This window comes from Canis lupus, chromosome 38, assembly GCF_011100685.1.
Source record: "Canis lupus familiaris isolate Mischka breed German Shepherd chromosome 38, alternate assembly UU_Cfam_GSD_1.0, whole genome shotgun sequence".
In the NCBI taxonomy this organism is placed as follows: domain Eukaryota; kingdom Metazoa; phylum Chordata; class Mammalia; order Carnivora; family Canidae; genus Canis; species Canis lupus.
Window position 1 is genome coordinate 14479486 of NC_049259.1, and position 12307 is coordinate 14491792.

Genomic DNA, 12307 nt, shown 5'->3' on the forward strand with positions numbered 1-12307 from the left:
ATCCAGTCCTCAGTTTGCTCATACACCCTTCTACACAGCAGTGAGCCTCCACCCCCACCCCTCAGGAGACAGACTCAGCAGCATTGAGATTAACTGGGAGCTAAATGCAGGCAAGTAGCCAAACCAGAGTGATAAGCATTCTGGTTTTGATGGAACACTTAAAAATCATTTTAACTTTTCCAGACCTAATGCAGTTAAAGATGTGGGGGTGGGAGGTCTTCTTGTGGGTTATACAAATAGCTTCACTCTAGTAACTTCTCTTAACCTAAGATTAGAAGGAGTTGCACTAATTGAGGGGAGGGGTCCCAGGCATATCAAACTGACTATCACATGACCTGCCTTTACTCTTAAACATGGTGATTTTTGTTTGTTTTAGTGACTGCATGACTTGGCTTATTATTGTCAGTCTATTAGAAAATATTCAATTTCTCATAGAAAGCCTATGTAGGTACAGTCTGCCCTGGTTTACTGCACAATATTTCACTACTTTGTTAGGACACCATCTTACGTTGGTCTTTCTGTTTACATGGAGCCATGATAAGAAGTGAGGCTGACAAACTCCAGTTCTTTTCTACAGAGGATGCTGAGTACTTTTTAGAGACCTTCTTGACAACAATTTTCTCAGAAAACTATTCTGATTCTGTAAATTGAAAAAAAAAAAAGATTATTAGCTTTTGTTGCTGTTGTTTTTGTTAGGATGAACTATAGCTAATGATGTCTGATGGTACAAGGCTACTCAAGATCTGTAAATGAGAATGAGAAGGTAGTGGGAGACCAAAGCCCCCATTTTGGATCACTACCCAAGCAAGTTCCATCCATTACTAGCAATTTGAGGAAAATTATAACATTCTTCAGACACAGGGAAAATCCAGGCAGGGGTCATGCAACCCTAATGTGCTTGATATTCCCAAACTTCCAGAGTGCTCAGCAGTGCAGGTATTTCCAGGAGAATGGGTAAGGCAGGGGGGTGCCTGAATGGCTTAGTGGGTTAAGTGTCTGACTTCTGCTCAGGTCGTGATCTTAAGGTCCTGGAATTGAGCCCTGCATCGGGCTCCTTGCTCACTGGGGAGCCTGCTTCTCCCTCTCCCTCTGCCTCCACCCTCTGTTCATTCTCTTTCTCTCTCAAATAAATAAATAAAATATGTTTTTTTAAAAAGTGGGTAAGACGGGAGGAGGCTAAAAATGATATTCAGGTGCTACATACTAGTACAGCCACAGGCTTGTTAAAACATTGAATTGCTCTTATAACAGCTGGTAAAGAGTTTCTAGGATGAGCCCTCCAAGTACGTTCCCTGGGGACTCTGGATCTTCTACTGCTCAGCCACTAGCCAGCACTAGTGTTAACTATTTTAAATATTGTTGCTGGAAAAGGGGAAAATCTTTCAAGATTTTCCTTGATTTGGGGCAGGGATTTGGGAAGCAGAATTTCAACCTATTTGATGCCAACAAAGGAAAAAGCCTAGGTCTGGGTCCAGCAGAGAATGAAGAGTGCCTTTCCTATGGCCCATTGAGCCACTCCCATGATAATTCATGGGTGTCTACTCACTGTGTTAGAAAGAATTCAAGGGCAATAGGATGTCTCCATGAGATGCTTTAAACCTGTACTACTTCTCATCACTCTGAAGTGGTTGCAGAATTCTGAGCCCTTTTATTTTATTAGCAGTTGGGAAGGCCTAGTAGGTGGATAAAACAGGTTTCAGGGGGAAATTCCATTATGAAATCCAACCAGGTGGCCCAATAATAGGCCAACAATTCACATGCGGGCATCTGAAGTCATGTGCCTGGTTCAAATGTCCAAATGACTGCATGGAGTTATTCTCTTGAGTCTAAAGAATATATACTTTGGAATCAGGCAGACTTCAGGTGAGATTTTGGTTCTCTCCATCGCTGGCTCTGTGATCTCAGTCAAGTTACGTAATTTCTCTCAGTCTCAGTCTCAGAATATGTATAATGAGAATAATATACAGCTCGTAGGGTTTTTTTTGACAATGCTGATTTTTCTTCTGTTCAAAATGAAAGAATCATCAGAGAATCAGTCCACACAACACTCCAGTACCTCAGCGCTGTGTGGGACAAGAGACAGTAGCCAAAAGTAAGGTAACTGGCCTAAGCCTCCTGCCTCTTGAAGTCTTGCCCATTTTAGACCAGTCCTGCTTGGATCATATCACTATCACTCCCATCTTCATATTGGCACTTATGTGTTTGGCTTTACAGTGAGTCAGTGGGTCTACTTGATTATGTATCTCTTTAGGGCTTCTTCAATCTTTCATATGTTCGAGCTTTCTTGCCTGAACAAACTCCTTAGGACTTGGAGCATGAGCCTTCTACAGAAGCCCAAGAGCCCTTGGCCATCAGTGTTGATGACTAATAGAGTGATCTATGTGGTATGGTCTAAATAAATATTTGTGTCCTCCCCCAAATTCATATGTTGAAATCCTAATCTCCAACAGGATAGTATTAAGGGTGAAAACTTGGGAGAGGCTTAGATGCAGTCACTAGTCTGCAATCCAGAAGGGGGCCTTCACCAGACTCAACTTTGAACTGTGTTGGCACCTGGACCTCCAGAACTGTAAGAAATAAATTTCTGCTGTTTATAAATTATCCAATATGTGGTATTTCTATTATAGCAGCCTAATATTGAGAACCAATATTGATCAGCGCTTGTGCCACTTATGGAGTACCTTCCAGAGCCAGATCTCTGTTGCTTCATTTACTCTCATGCCACAGTCAAAAATGGAAGATGCTATTCTCTTCATTTTATTCTTGAAAAATGAGTAATGCCACTCATTCAGGGACAGATGGCAGAGACTTGGACCCTGTTTCCTTGTTTCTTCTGAACACCAGCTCATTTGACTTTTTTCTTGCCACCTCTATAACTCCCAATACGCCCTTCTTCTCAAGTTGTCCAAATGGCAGCTTGTTACTGGGATGAAGCTCTGATGGATGAAATTGTATCAATTGTTGGGACAGCACATAATCTGAGAGTCTGATCCTGGACGTCAAGAGTATTGCAAAAGAGACGTTTGAGAAGAGTAATGATTGATGCACAAAGAGTATAAGTCTAATGACATCCAGTGGGTGTAGCTGGGAAATGAAAGTAGCCTCCAGATCACACTATATGTCACTATATGATGTTTTTAAGAGTGGAATCAATGGATACATGAGAGTAACAGATTTTTTGTTAACTGATCTTTAAACTCCCTGCTGTGTGTCCTGTGTGTACAGATTGAACAGACACACAGGGTTCAGAGGAGTAAGGGAAAAAAAAAAAAAAAACAAGGAAAAGACATGTTCTTTTCTTTGTATGCATCTATGAAATATCTAGATCTGAAGCAACGTGGTCTGAGGGCGGAGGCAACCCGGCACCGAATCCCAGCCAGGTCACTCTTTAGATGCTTGACCTTGACAGAATCACTTAAACCATCTGAGCCTCAGGTTTACTCATCTGTAAAATGAGACTAATAATAGTCACCACCTCCCTGAGCTATCGTGAGTATCAATGAAGTACTCTGCAAGTATGGTACATGCTCTCTGTGTCAGGTAGTTCTCACCTACACCTTCATTCACATTTAGAAGTGGAAGTGGACTGACCAAATCCTATATGGAAAATGAATGGGGAACCAAACTCAAGATGACTGGCATCATTTTCCTAAACATGCATACAGAGAAATACACACATGGAGTGTGTGACAGGATAGGAAGCTGAGAATCTGAGATTACATCCAAGGACAACAAGCCCTGTGGTGGTTTGGATCAAAAAAAAAAAAAAAAACTGACAAAGCTACATTGTTTATTTTGGAAAGTCACTTAGGGCTAAAGTGTCACCACTATGGTCATAATTTTGCTTTGGGTCATGGAGATCTGTACATGGGTTCGAGGGATCGAATTTTCTCTAGCAATGTTGAAAAAAGACACATAAATAAACTCGTTTCTCTGTCACAGGGGGCAGCCTTCTGTGTTCATCAAAGCAGGAATGATAAGTGTTAACTCTATATGTGTTTGACAGCTATTTCTCAGGAACAACTGGTGAGGAGTTTGGGCCCTGAGCTGGTCTGCCCTCCAGACTTAGATACCGCTCCCATTATAGGATTCTGCTGGAGCTAATCATTTACATAAAAGAAGAGGAAAACTAAGGCTTAGCCAAAAACAGCCCCCAAGTCCACCCCCACCCCTGCTGCCATAAAGCTGATATAGCAACCGGGATTAACATGTAACCTGAACCAAGAGATTTTTTGCAAATAAGATGAAAGCTGCCATTTAAGGTTTTTGCAATGGCACCAACTGGATTAGATTTGCTCTCGAGCCAGGCGTCTTTTGACAATCCCTGGGAACTGTGTCTACTTACTGGAAGGCAGAGTTGATGCATGCAAAGTCAATTAAAAAGCTAAATGCATAAAAGACAGTGGTTTGACACGTTTCATGGTAGGCATTTTCCAAACAACTCTGGCTTTATTTATCAGAGTTTTATGCAGAGAAGTGGCAGCGTGGGTAGTGATTTGAAAGTGAAATCTGAAAATCGAGGGATAAAAACAACCAAATTAATGCCTGACGGTAGAGGACCAGAGAAATTCCATACCAGCTTAGATATTTCTATAAATAATACCTCAATCTTATGAGGGAATTTTATTTTATTATTTTTTTTTAAATTTTTTTATTTATTTACGATAGTCACAGAGAGAGAGAGGCGCAGAGAGAGAAGCAGGCTCCATGCACCGGGAGCCCTATGTGGGATTCGATCCCAGGTCTCCAGGATCGTGCCCCGGGCCAAAGGCAGGCACCAAACCGCTGTGCCACCCAGGGGTCCCGAATTTTGTTTTTTTAATGAAGTCCTTTATGTTGATACGTGAGTACGAGCGTGCGTGCAGGTGTTGTGCGTGTGTGTGATATGTTAAAATCTTAACTGCCTATATCTTGGTCATTTCTTCCCAGCTGCATCCCTTTCACAAGTGCCAGATGAGTAACACCTTTGTTGCCAGAGGAACCTATGATTGAGCTGAGATTTCGATCCAGGATGCTGATTATTTTTGTCTTTGAGGATCTGATGCCTGCCTGTAGTGTTCTCATGGCTAAGCCCTTGGACCATGTGTCCTTCTATATTCCACACTTTTAGAGATTCCTCATAGGTAAAGCTTCCTTAGCAGGAGCTGTAACAAACCTCCCTTGAAAGATGGTCATTAGCTTTGAGGAGAAAAAAAAAAAAAAGTCTAGAATGAGTAAATTATTTACTGAGTGGCTTTTAAATATGACAGATGTAGGTACACTGCTAGGTCTTTTTCGCATATATTTCATAAATATCCTAAGCATAAAATATCAACGTAATGTGTCTAGGAACTTAAAATGATCTCGATTAGTTATCTTCAAAATATAACTTGGCGATATTTTAGTTAACGTATTCATTTTTTTCGTTTATAATCTTCTACCTCTTATAATCCTGCGTATTCATTTTTAGTAGATGGTAAAATGTGTTTTCTATAAAGTCTGATTCTTAATGCTAAACTCAAGTAAAACTATTTTCATTGCAACATTATATTAAACACTCTGATAAGCCTTTTGGCTGATGTTTTATGATATTTCTGGTCAGCCCTGATTTTCCGTAAATTAGTTCTCTGTGGCTTCCCTTTGTATCTCTAAGCCTAGAACAATGTAAAGAGCTCAGGAGGAAGATGATATTCCACTCGGCTCCTTTTTCTCTGAGTTAGAGTAAGTTCACATTTTCTAGCCCTTTTCTTATCACTCAACACTGTTGGCAAATCTGAGATTACACAGCAATGTGGAACTACGTTATTCGGAAAGCTTTTTAGAACTCCTTCAGCAGACTTAACTTCATATATCATCGGTCCATCTTTTACCATATGCCAATACCTGGCACAATCACAGGTGGGGTGGATATTCATCAGACTCAGCTTTTTCTGAACAAGGAGGAAGGTGACAGATGTGCGTTGTGTGGGTGACCAACAGTGTCTATTACAGTTTACATATGACTTGGGTCGAGCCAAACCAAATCTAATACTCAGGTCTCTAAGCTCCAGGAAAAACCATACAATTTTGCTGAGTCTTCTGAAACTCAGGTGGCCATTCTTTCTCTTTAGGTATGAATCTGAAAGGGTCTAAATTTTGAAGCTACTACCACCATCTTGCCTCAGGTGGAAATAATCCCACTAGCTCTTCTACACTGAGCACAAAATACTAAGGCTGAGTTCTAAGTGCTTTCTGGATCTTCACTTACTTAATCTTCATGATAATCTATCAAATATGTTCATGCTGCTGCTATACTAACTTGCCTGCGACTCTTAGCTCTGTTGGCTTTCAGAACCTATGCAGTGAAAGAAAGAACCGAGAAATAGAAACCAAGACCTAATGCTATTGTTTGAGCCCTGACATTTGTTGTGCTTTGAGGCAGCACTTAGAAATTTCCACTACATGAGGCAATAAAACATTCTACCATTTAGCCAGGGTTTGGTTGATTTTTCTGTCACTTGCAATTGAAAAAGTCCTAAATGACACAGAAACTACTCACCTAAACCTTTCAACGCGCAACTAAGGAAACTGAGGCCTATGGTTTAATCCACTTGCTCAAAGTGACACAGCTAATTTGTCAAGTGGGAACACATGTTCTAGACTTCTTGGCAAATGTTCTTTTCTCCTTAATAATGATAATTGACATTTATTGTGTCCCTCCTCTGGGCTGCGCTCTTGGACACACTGTTACTTTTTCCCTCCTCAGCAATCCTGAGAAGCAGGGCCTTCCCATTTGACAGAAAAGGAATCTGAGACATAGAAGGATACGTGACTTGCCTAAGGTTGTTCAGAACCTGGGATTGTGTGACCCAAGGGCCTGAGAACTTGCTGGGGGCTCCTTGCTTCCGCGCACAGTTGGTACCTACCTACACTGTGGGCATAAAGCCATGACCGACATTGATTTCACGGGGTACCTATAGAAGCATCTAGCCCTCGTTGGTCCTTTATTTTGCATTTAGCAGAACAGGCTTTATAGTCTAACCTGAAAACTTTTTTAAAAATTACAATTCCTCTAAAGTAACGTTGTTTTTCATTGATACTCCATAATAAATATTAATGTAGCCTTTCCCAAAAAGCTTTTACTTAATTTTGATTCTTGTGGTGCAAGAAGCCACATGGTTCAGAAATAAGCTAATGGTGGTTTTAGCCAGAATATATAAGCTTTACTCTTGGTTTTCCCCAATTAACACCATTTTGATTTTAAGTTGCTACTTAAATACTAAGACCTCAATTTTTCTCCCTGAAAAAATGTAAATAATATGCATATCTTATCTACTTCAGTTGTTGTGATTTGAAAATTTGTAAATAATAAAAAAAAAGAAAATTTGTAAATAATGATTTAATATAAGAGGGTGTGTTTTAGGGGCACCTGGGTAGCTTTGTCGGTTAAGTGTCTGACTCTTGATTTTGGCTCAGGTCTTGATCTCAGGGTCGTGAGACGGAGCCCCACGTTGGGCTCTAGGCTGGGCTCAGAGCCTACTTGAGATCATCTCTCTCCTTCTCTATCTCCCCCCACCCTCACGAGTGCTCTCTCCTTTCCCTGTCTCTCTCTCTCTGTCTCTCTTATAGTTGTTTATATAATTCCTATGAGTTAGGAAGTAAGGCATTTGCCTAAAAGAAAAAAAGAGGAAAAAAAACCCCTTAATTTTCCCTAGTTTAGTGAATTGCTGGAGCTCAAAGCTTAACATGTAACCCTACTCACGCCAAAATTGGTGCAAAGAGAATAAACATAATCATTTGACATTTCCCATTGGCACCAACTGGATTAAGCAATTCATCCAACAGTAGATATTTTTCCCAGGAGTGGCAACTGTCTCTTCCAAATATAAGATGCAAATATGGAAAGTTTCAAATGTCAGGGGAAAGAACAAATTGGGAGATAAATTAAAATGCCTTGATTGGAGGAAAACCAGTACCAGCAGGCAAGTAAGTACCTTCCACCGGTGTTCTGCCAGGCTTGGTATCCTGGCATAGCATCTTGCTCATGATCACCTTGGCAGAAACCCAGTTGTGGAAATGATGGTAATATCAGCACAGATTTAGTAGATGCTTCTCCCAACTCCATTCCACTATCTACTTCCCCTTGACCCCCACAACCACATGCTCATATCGCTTCCCTTACTCGTGCCAATGAGTAGCTGGCATATCCGGGACCCACAGTCAGTCATGATGATCTTTAGAACAGTACCACCAATGCTGTGCTCATTGTCATCACGCTCATCACCAGCCCCTCCATCATCATCATTATCCCTGACATTTACAGGGAAGCACTCCCTAGTTTACAACAAGATTTCCTATGCAATCCTCATAATAAATTTGTGTGGTAAGTAGAGGAATGTTATTATCCCTGGTTTAATGCAAAGAGGGAAGAATTTCTAGTTGAAAGAGCTTTGCTCAAGTTCTCGGTCAGCCCCGTAAAGTCCAATACACTCGGATTAAGCATCACTTCACAACAGGAATTGTGCATGGTGCTGGAAGGCAGCTCACATCCCCAGGGATTCTGTGAGCTCTTCTCCTTCCCCTCACAATGCTGATAATTTTGCAATTAAACCAGTGGTTTTCATCCTCGTGTCCCAGGGCCCCAAGGTATTCACAAAGGTGGATGCAGGGTCCTGAGGTTATCATCAGTATTTCAAAATTATGACCTTTACCGTGGAAATTGAACTCTAACTCTGGAAAAGACAGCCCAGGCTCATTCAAATATAAAAAAGATTACATGGGCGAATTCACATGTGGAATAGATGTTTCTGAACGTCTGGTTTTGCAGAATAAGGAACAATCCACTTATCACAGGACATAAATTCAGAGCTTCCCTTAACATCTCTGGCTGTTCCTCTGCTGCTGTTCTCTCCAGCTCATTCAGGCCATACTGCTGAAGAGTCCCCAGGCAATACTTTCCAAAACCGCCCCAAACTGTGCTGGTGTCATAAGCCTGCTCGCTGCACACAAGCCACATCATCCCCAATTTTGTTTTCAATTCCAACATAAATGTGTTTGCAGATCTGAATATTAGCTTTTGAGAGCCTGCCAGGGATTTCTATTTAGGGAAGCTAAGAGGCTTCTGAAAACCGAAGGGTTCGTTGAGAAAGTTTCTTCAGAAGTCCACAAATGTCCATGCTACAGATTCTCTTTAAGTGAACGGTATTTTATTTGAAGAAATCTATAGCATGATTGGTGGGGGGGTGGAGGTGGGCAAGGGGTAGAGCATTTTACCAAGGTTCGGATACCAGGGCCAAGTCAAGCCTAGCAGTTGCCCGGGGTGGGAAATGATGCCCCTCCACCCCGGGTCCCGGCCCCACTGCAGACCTGAGCCAGCTGTGGAACACACACGTGTTAATGCAGCTCACCTGTCCTTCTACTTGCTACGGTGCCTTAGGTCTCAGTCACAGAAGGAAAGAGCTCCTGTGGAGTCCAATTCGTCGCTTGTAAAACATTATCCCAGCCAAAATTAAGTAAATTCCTTGTCAACTTTTAATTTTATTTATTTTTTTTTTAATTTTTTTTTAAGTTTTTATTTATTTATGATAGTCACACAGAGAGAAAGAGAGGCAGAGACACAGGCAGAGGGAGAAGCAGGCTCCATGCACCAGGAGCCCGATGTGGGATTCGATCCCGGGTCTCCAGGATCGCGCCCTGGGCCAAAGGCAGGCGCCAAACCGCTGCGCCACCCAGGGATCCCCTTGTCAACTTTTAATTAGTGGCTCATGTAACTTGCAATAAAATGCATCACAAGAGAAGAAGGAGATTCACCTTGAGGATGAATCCTGAGTACTTGTAAGGCAGTAACAGCAAAGTTGGCTCGCACAGGACCTGAGAAGGGGCTTCCTTCGCTGTTGCACTTGCCCGGGTGAGTGGGCAGCAGGAGCCACTCAGTGGCCACCCAGAGTCTTCTGGACCTAGTGCCTTTCTCTGACTGTCACTCTAATGTTTGCTGCAGAACAAGACCCTAAGAAGATGTGTACAAGAGGGCTGCCTCTATCCCCAGGGCTTGTGCAGTCTCAGGACATTCCTGGGACCTTAATGTAAACAGTCACAAAATATTTAATATTAAAAACCCTCTTTTTGCCGGACTAAATGATAGACAATTAGCCAGGGCCCACTGAGTCCCTGTGTCAGATAGATAGATAGATAGATAGATCAATCGATCTCCAAAAAAATAAAAAATAAAAATAAATTAAAAAATAAAAAAACTTGTTTTCACTGGCAAGTAGAATGTTTTTGCCTCTATTTTAAAAAAATCAGAAAAATCTCAAATTCCATTAAAAATAGAATCACGTCCTGCAAGCAAAATAGTACCTATGATAGCTTTTACCCTTCTCCTCCCACATCTCAACTGCATACTGATATTTTCTAAGTGGTTACATGGATAATAGAGCAAAACATCTAATTTTTAAAGTTGAGATAACATTTAAATAGAGAAAAATGCATAGATCATAAGTATAAAGCTTGAGGACTGAGACACATGTATACAAATGTATAACCAATACCCAAATCAAGATACAGAACGTTTTCATCATTCCAGAAAGATCCTCATGTCTCATGCCTGCCAATTCCAATCTCATAGATAATCACGGTTCTGCTATCAATCAGCATAATTTTGGCTGTTCTTAAGCTTCAATAAATGGAATCATATATTATGGGATCTTTTATGCCTGTTACTTCCACTCAGCAACATTTTCTGAGATTTATTCATGTGCATATCACCTTATTTATTTTCATTGCTTAGTAGTACTCCATTGTATGAGTGAATATACCATGATTTGTTTGCCCTCTTTCCTTTTGGTGAATGTTTATGTTGTTTTCAGATTTTGTGCTATTATGAACAAAGCTGTTATGAATATTTACTATACAAGTCTTTATGTAGATGTATATGTCTACATAAACCATCTTTAGCAAAAAAAGACAAGTGAACAAAGGTTTCCCCCCACACCACCAGAGAGGTAGCATTTAAAAATGGAAGTGGCTTGTGTAACCTACTTTTCTTTGTTTTTTAAAGATTTTATTTGTTTATTTGAGAGAGAAAGAGATAGCGAGAGACACCATGAGCAGCGGGGAGAGGGAGAAGCAGACTCCCCGCTGAGCAGGGAGCCTGATGAGGGGCTTGACCTCAGGACCCTGGGATTATGACCAGAGCCAAACACAGACACTTAACCGACTTAGCCATCCAGGTGCCCCTATATAGACATATATTTTAATTTTCCCATAGGTAAAATTTCTGGAATAGAAATAAGGAAGCAGCATATTATTTAACTTTATAAGAAAATGCCAAAAAGTTTCCCAGAGTCACTGCACCATTTTTATAATCTTACCAGTAATTACTAGAGTTCTTATTGTTTCATATACTCTACAATATTTGTGTTTTCGGCTTATGTGCCATCTTAGTTGGGGGGAGTGTTATCTCATTATTTTAATTTGCATTTACTTGATGATGAATGATACTATTTTTTCATATGCTCATTGAGCATTTGTATATCTTCCTTTACAATGACTCTGCTCGATCTTTCCTTGAATATTTGAAAACCTGGGCTGTCTTTTTAATAACTGAAGGCAGGCGTAGGGGTTCTTTATATATGTACATATAAGTTATAGTTCAGATATATGTATTGTAAACATTTTCTCTCATTATGGGGCTTGCATTTATATCTGTTTAAATACTGTTTTTTGGTAAGCAGATAATTTCATAGATTTTGATGGAGTTGAATTTATTATTTGTCCTTTAGAAATCATTGCCTCACTAAGGCAACGAGACTCTTTGTTTTGTTTGTTTGTTTTCCTAGAATCTTCTGGAAACATTTAAATTGAAAAACTAACTTCCAAAATGCAAGTCCGGAGCACAGCCTCTTCTAAAGGCTGAGGTGCCAAGTGAAGTCTTAATGCACAAAGAGAATGTTGAGGGTTCAGTAGCTTTGTGGGTCCTGAGCATCAGGGTATCATCATTCACAGCATGACCAGCATGAGGAGTTTCAAGGCCCTAATTTTGGTGTTATTTTTGGAGATGACTTGGTTTTCTGTAGTTTTGGCTTTCTCTAGGATCAGAGTCATGCTTTGCAGCAAAGGCTGCCAAGCTAAACTTTTCTTTGGGTGAGAAAGCACGTGTTTACCCACGTGCAAACCTGAGCTTCAGTGTCTTGCTGTAATTGCATCTGTAAAACCTCTTCCTCAAATATTACTCTTTGCCTCCGTGGAAAAACAGCATCTTTAGCAAAAAGGACAAGTGAGCAAAGGTTTCCCCCCACACCACCAGAGAGGTAGCATTTAAAAATGGAAGTGGCTTGTGTAACCTACTTTT